The following is a 7,542-nucleotide window of genomic DNA, read 5'->3' as shown; positions in this document are numbered from 1 at the left end:
AGGACATTTTGACCAAAATTGTCCAAACAAGCCCAAGCAGACTATTACTCTTCTTCACCAACTCAAAGTTTTTTGTCCTGACTATTCTTCTGATCATGATCTCGAATCTCTGTTCTCGGACGAAGATTCAGCCTTGCCTGAGACTCTCTTTGCCCTTCCATAAACAGATTCAGAATTAGAAACAGATTCAGATGAAGAAGTCCCTCCTGTTCTGACCATCGGATCTCCACCCAGCATAAAAAAGGAACTTCTTGATTTGGAATTTCCTGCATCTCCAGATTTCCTTCTTTGTCCTTCCTCTCCTCTACCCTTAAGTCCAGATCTTGCATTCACTGATATATCTTACTATTTCCCATATCTATCTTCACCTACTAAAGTATCAACACCTGTAGCCTCTCCAACTTCAACTCTGTCTAATTCCTCTTTAGCTTTATCCCCCTCAATAGGGTATATGAGAGCTGTCCGCCCCTAAGATGAGCTTGACCATACGTTCGCAACCTTACAGCCATGCACGCCTCCCAGGGCTTTCTTAGGCCGTTCTAGGTCTTTTGAACGGTAGTTCAGCTCAACATGAAGGGGGTACAAATCATAACCAGGATCTTAGTTGGAAAACCACACAAATAAAATGATTATCTTTAGATAGGAGAAAAAAAAGAGAGAACTTAGAAAGCCATGAGGAAAATAAAATTCTTATTACTAAAACTTACTTCCTAGAAGTCTTGTTTATAACCAAAGGAACATACATATTTATAGAGAGGAAACCTTATCTAAAGGAATCCAGTTCTCCTATCAAATACATCAATGTGGCTTTCTTATCTATAAGATGATAAGCGCAATAATACAAGGCAAGATATGACGTTACTAGTACAATAATACAAGGCTAACTTTATGAGAACAGTATAGAGCTATCACACATGTAAACTTTAGAGAGGTGGTGAGGTCTTCGTCACTTCTGGTGGGTCCTGTAGGGCTACTTTAAATGCCAACTAGCGTTAATTCCATCCTTTGATTATTGGTTCATGGTGATAATAATCTGGATCATCTGAGTCATTTGAATCACTGTCAAGATAGGATCTTCTTTGTCTTTGTCTTTGTCTTAGAGGTGAGTTATGTTGATCCAGAAAATTATGGAGTCTAGGCGATCTCCTGAGGGCTAGTTCATTAATTTCATGTGTATCCATGGGAGTTTCAGGTGGTTGAGAATTTTGAAATTCAGATCCAAGGGGTCCTGATGGTCCAGCTGTATACTCAAGAGTGGAGTAAATAATTCTTCAGGGATCTGTATCAGTTTTATGAATACTTACCATTGGAATATACAGATTAGTTGAATTATTTAAGAAATTACCATGAGTTTATAGTGCATTTCTAATATCTTGGGAACATTCTTCAAAATGGCAAGGGAGGTTTTTCCAATGTGTTATGGTGGTGATAATGGTGCCTAAATTGTCATATTGCCTGTGGACGAAGAGGATGGCCATATACTATTTGGCAGTAGCAAAGTCAGGATGAGAGAACAAATTATCTTGTTGGAGCCATGCTCAGAGTTTGTATTGCCATGAGGAGATTTTTTTCAAAGAGGGAAAAGAAGTTCCAGGTGGGATGATTATGATTTTCTTCCCTGTACAGAAACCATGGAGTAGGGAGAAGAGGGATTTCAATAGGGAGATGGTATAGAGTCGTTAGACGACATAGATACCAAAATTCTTGATCAGTATGAGGAAAATAATCAGTAATGGTAGTAAATAATCTCCAGGGAAAAGAAGATGGAAATTCTGCAGGTCTAGGAACTACCTGAGGGTAGGTTTCAATGATCTTGCTGTAAATCCACATGTCACATTCTTGGGGATTTAGATTTGGTGGTTGGTGAGGATGGAGTGTATCTGTCAAGATATGGGCCATACTATGAAGGGACAGGAAGCTTTGGATATTGAGGAGAAAGTAGGTAAAGGTTTGGATACTCGTGATAAGAACTCAGGGATAAGGTTGGTATTTCCTTTGATATGTTGAACTTCGAAGTCATATCTAGTAAACCATTCCTAAGCCTTAACAACTGTTTATCAAGAAGGAGTTTTCCTTTGAATTCAAGAATCCGAGGGAATGCTGAATTGTCCATTCTTACAATGAAATGCCGGGTTGCAAGGAAGAATTCACACTTTTGAGTTCCATATTTGACAGCAAGCATTTCTTTGAAATTAGAGTGGTAATGGAGCTCAGCTTCTTTGAATTTTCCTGAGGCAAATTTACAAAGAGATTCTTTTCCATTTTTTCGTTGCACAAGAATGGCTTCACAGGCTAGATCACTAGCATCCGTTTGGAGAATAAGCTGGGCATCATCTGCAGGAATTGTCAGTGAGGGAGTTCTGTTTGCTAACTCCTTGAGAGTTTTGACAGCTGTCGTGTGCTCTGTGGACTAGGGTGGTGGATTCTTTTTCAACAAAGCGGATAAGGCTCATGTGTATTCAGTTGCTTTGAGTATGAAATCTCGAATATAGTTGATGATGCCAAGGAATTATTAGAATTGGACTTTGGACAAGTTGTCATTGGGAAAATGGGCCAGCTCTTGGGCTAGATGAGGGCCTGGTTGATATTGTCCATTTTTGATTTTAAGGCCAAGAAAGTCAATTTCCTGTTGCCCAATGGTAGATTTCTTTTCAGAAAGCATAATTCCATAGGAATGAATAAGATGATAAAAGCAAACTAGAAGTTCTTCATAAGCTTTGGTTGTTTGTGAAAAGATGAGGATATCATCGATGTAGGTGATACAATTTTATAGTAAGGGTTCAAAAATTTGGATCATTGCCTTTTGAAAGATAGATGGGGTAGTTTTTAATCCAAAAGGCATGACAGTCCACTGATACTGAGCATCTGGTATGCAGAAAGTAGTTTTATACTGGTCTTCAGGATAGATACCAAGTTGCCAGAAATCAGACTTAAGATCAAAATTTGAAAAATATTTAGCAGCTTGAAGGTGAATTAGCAGGGAAGAGATTTTTGGTATTGGGAACTTGTCATCCGCAAGGAAATGATTTAGAGGTTTATGATCGATAACAAGTCTCTTTTTTCCTCTTAGTTTCTCAGTTCTTTTTTCAACATAAAAAGCTTGACAAGCCCATGAAGATTGAGCTGGTTCTATTAACCCTTATTGTAAGAGCTCTCGACATTCAGCTCTGGCTAAGGCTAAGTCTGAGGGAGACCTGCCAGGATGGCTAGCCTTGGTAGGGTTTATGTCTTCATTGAGTTTGAAAGGGAGAGAGACAAAGAAATCAGAATTTTTGTAGAGAGAAAAAGGATGTTTGAAAGTGAGGTGGGAATCAACCCAACATGGGTAGAAGAGTTCTTTCATGTGAGCAAAGTCTGGTGGAATATCTAAAATGGAGAATTGATTTGGGCTATCTGTGTAAGGTTTGAATTGTCTTTTGCATTTAAGTCATGTGGGAAGAATTTGGAGTTCTTCTGCTAGTTGGTAGACATCACATCCGACGAGGAGGTCTCTTCCAAAGAGATAAGACCCAATTACGTGTGTCCAGACTATACAATCAGGGAAAAATTGAAGTCCGATTTTTCTTTTAGTTATGATTGTAGTCTGGAATCTTTTCCCATCTATAGCCGTGAAATGATGAATTTTTTTTCTTCCAGAATTGTGAGGGCAGAACATCTGGATTAATTATAGTATAATGAGAGCCTGTGTCAAAAAGAGCAATTGCAGAGATAGGCTTCTCATATTTGTCAGGAAGAACATGAATGGGAACAAGTGGTGTAGGATAAGAGGGTTGTGAAGAATTAACTTCTGGAGAAGATGGTGGATCTTCTGAAGAATCTATTAAGGGGGGTAAAGCTAAGGAGGAATTAGACAGAGTTGAAGTTGGAGAGGCGACAAGTGTTGATACTTTAGTAGGTAAAGATAGATATGGGAAACAATAAGATATATCAGTGAATGTAAGATCTGGACTTAAGGGTAGAGGAGAGGAAGGACAAAGAAGGAAATCTGGAGATGCTGGAAATTCTAAATCAAGAAGTTCCTTTTTTATATTGTGTGGAGATCCGATGGTAAGAACAGGAGGGACTTCTTCATCTGAATCTGTTTCTGATTCTGAATCTGTGTATGGAAGGGCAAAGAGAGTCTCAGACGAGGCTGAATCTTCTTCCGAGAACAGAGATTCGAGATCATGATCAGAAGAATAGTCAGGACAAGAAACTTTGAGTTGGTGAAGAAGAGCAATAGTCTGCTTAGGCTTGTTTGGACAATTTCGGGCAAAATGTCCTTTTTGTCCACAGATATAACATTTATCTGATTTTCTGTGAGACTTTGACTTCTTCCCGAACCATCGCATTTTTCTAAAATGCCTTCCTTTGCGATGATACTGGGGGGATTTGGAATACCCTTTTGAATGCTTCTTTCGTCTGGGAGCACAAGAACAATGACTGTCTTTGCAATTTGTTTTTAAATAATCACGGTTGCACGCCTTTTTGAGAAGGAGGTCACCTTAGGCAATCTTTTTGAATGGCTTATGTTGTTCACATATGCGTTCTAGAGAATACAAAGTGAATTGCCATAGTTTGCCGAGAGTGATTTGGCTAATATCTTTTCGACAATCTTGGATCATTCTTTTGATTTCTGGCTGGACTTCATCGGGTTAAGATGAATAAAAGTATATTTCAAATTATCATCATTAACGCCTGAAATCTCATAATATAATTTGGACATTTGGACATAGTGTTTCTCTAGGTCTTTAATTTTTAAAGAGCAGCATCTCTAGTCAAAGAATTCTTATTTCCGTTGTTTGAATATGAGTTCATAATTTCAAAGGAACTGAGTATGGATAAGAGCAAGAGCTTTATCCACAGTATCAATAGTGACAAACTGCTTCTTGGAGTATTCTGAAAGACTTGAAAACCATTCTTGAATAGATCCAGTGAACCTGGAAGTAAATTCTGTAAGAACTGTTTTCAAATCGGCTCGTGGGTCAACCATTTGGAGATCAAGCCATGCGTTGAACTCAAGTATTTTATTTCTCCATTTACTGGGAGGAACATCATCTAGAGTAAACCAAGGTCCTGAAGCAGGCCTAGGAGGTAAAGAATTATCTTCCAGAGGAGTTGTCATATAATCATCAAGTTCGTCAACAGTAGGCTCTTGTGGTGAAGCTGGAGTATTCATTAAGATATGAGAAATGTCCATGTAGTCTTGAGAACAAGAAGTAGAAATAGAAAAGGTGTCTTCTGAGTCACTAGAAGAATCAAAAACTCGTTGGGCCACGAACTGAGAGAAGGTAGGGCCTTTATCTTTAGGTTCTTTTGGTGGCGCTTGACTAGTCTGAGAAGTAGAAGTCGAGGGCATAGAAGATGTTTCCTTGGTTATTTTGGGTGGTTGTCTGGGAACCAAATCGAAAACCATCGAATATTGCTTAACAGGAACCATAGAAGATGTAAAAGGAAGAGAAGGTAAGGTAAAAGGAAAGGTCATAGGGTGAATGGTAGGAGGTGAAGGCGAATAAAGATCTCGTTCAATTTCCCGTAACTGTTGTTGGAGCTTTTGAATTTCCTTTTCTTTTTCATAGAAAAGTGGGGAAGTTGGATTTGTGGCTAAGATAAAGTGGAGATCTTTATCAAGTTTAGAGATGCTATAAACAAGAGATGAATGCATCTGCTGAACTTCTTGTTGAAAGGAGGAAACTCTAGAGTCTAGTTGATTGGTTTTGGTTAAAGCTTGATTCAGCTTTCCATCAATATTCTTGAGATATAGATTCTGGACAACAGCATTGGAAGTCTGCCAGTTAAGCACTTCTTCAGAAGGAGATAAGGGTGCTAAGTTGCCAGAAGAAAGCATCGTGGTCTGCTTTACATAAGGACTAGTGGTAACCCGAGACTGTTGGTCCCGTACTATTTCTAACGGACGAAAGTCACTTGGATCCATGGGCTTGGGTTTTGGAAGTCCAATCCATGGAGAATCATCATCATCATCATCATCATGGTGAGATTTAAGGGAATCTGTTTTACAGCAATTGCGTCTGCGTTTGAAAGGAGTAGGTGCTATCGGAGTAATTGAGACTGTAGCATGTTCTATCCAATCAGCATTATCGTAATGACATGTGCAGTCAGGATCACACGTATGGGGATCAACATCCCATAGAAAATGACCATCTGCTTTGGCAGTATAGATGTCATAACCAGTGTGAGAAAAGCTATGGATGGGAGCTTTCTCATATTTCCGTTTTACAGGCTGAAACATGAAGATGGTATGAGGAGTCAAAGAGCTAGATGGTAAAACGTAAATTTTTACCAATTTATCTAGCAGTCTCATAAAATGGGATCTTGTTTTTGGACAGGTTGGGATATTTGGTGGAGTTGTTCATAATTGGTAATCCAGACAGATGGAATGAGTTTTTCTAGATCTTCCCTAGGAAGCTGCCTAGGAGTCTGAACAATAATGGGAGTTCGACCACCATCCGCAAAGATGAACAAAGCATCACCATGGGAAAGACCTGGTATTTGTAGGTTGATAGCATGGTCCTGAAGTCTGAAAATAATCTGATGATGTAAAGTAGCTGAGATGGTTTCAGCTATTTGCTCTCCACCAGTTATTTGAACCTGAAATTTCAGGGCTGTGCTAAGATGTGGATCTTCCAAGGACATATTGAAGTTTAGGAAAAAGGTGAGAACTACGCTTCCTGCGTTTAGAGTAGTGACTATGGATCCAATGACAACATGTTCATAATGGAGGTACCGGGGATCAAGAAGAGATAAGCGAGCAGTGACTGGTAATCCTGGACGGCCATGGTAGGATAAGACCAGTCGGATGGCTCCAAAATGAAGATGAGTGTACTTCTGCTTTCTCCACTGAGAAACAAACTGGGGAGAAATTTCTAAGGTGACATACTGCTCTGATGTGGTTGAAGAGAGGACACACTGAGACAGAGAGGAAGATTGGACATACTCAATATTTACCGAAGGTTTGCTGATAATTTGTCTAAGTTGACGGGACAAAGATGGACTTCGTTTAAAAATAGCATATGGATTAAGTATGGGAACCAGAGAGTTTGGATCTATGCTGATTCTGGGATATGCGAGATTTCTACTAAATTATCTATCTTATCAGTAAGATACTGTTTACAAGTAGGAGGAATTCGTAAAGAAGAGGTTTGGACAATAAGATTGTTTACAATAGTTTCCATGGTGAGTGAGGTTCTCCTTCTTCCGATAATCAATGTAGCTGAGTGTTTTTTTTTTTTTTTTTCAACTTGAGGCTCTGATACTAGGTATCTGAGAGCTGTCCCCCCTTCATGTTGAGCTGAACTACCGTTCAAAAGACCTAGAAAGGCCTAAGAAAGCCCTGGGAGGCGTGCATGGCTGTAAGGTTGCGAACATATGGTTAAGCTCATCTTGAGGGTGGACAGCTCTCAGATACCTGGCTGCTATCATTATTTTCTTTTTAAGATGATATTGTGAATTATATTAAATGATTATCAAAATTTAAATCAGTTTGAAGGTAATAGTAACAAAAATAATAAAGTTAAAATTCACAAGTCGTATATAAAATTAAAT

General features: G+C 39.0%; 1 pseudogene; it reads right to left on the bottom strand.

Annotated features, from left to right (window-relative positions):
- Positions 1-4,801: 4,801 nt before the first annotated feature.
- LOC149493074 (uncharacterized) lies at positions 4,802-7,172 on the bottom strand (annotated as a pseudogene).
- Positions 7,173-7,542: the final 370 nt, after the last annotated feature.

Source organism: Jatropha curcas, chromosome 10, assembly GCF_041381405.1.
Source record: "Jatropha curcas cultivar XTBG-Jc1 chromosome 10, XTBG_Jcur_1.0, whole genome shotgun sequence".
Lineage (NCBI taxonomy): Eukaryota > Viridiplantae > Streptophyta > Magnoliopsida > Malpighiales > Euphorbiaceae > Jatropha > Jatropha curcas.
This window is presented reverse-complemented; position numbering and strand designations above follow the sequence as displayed.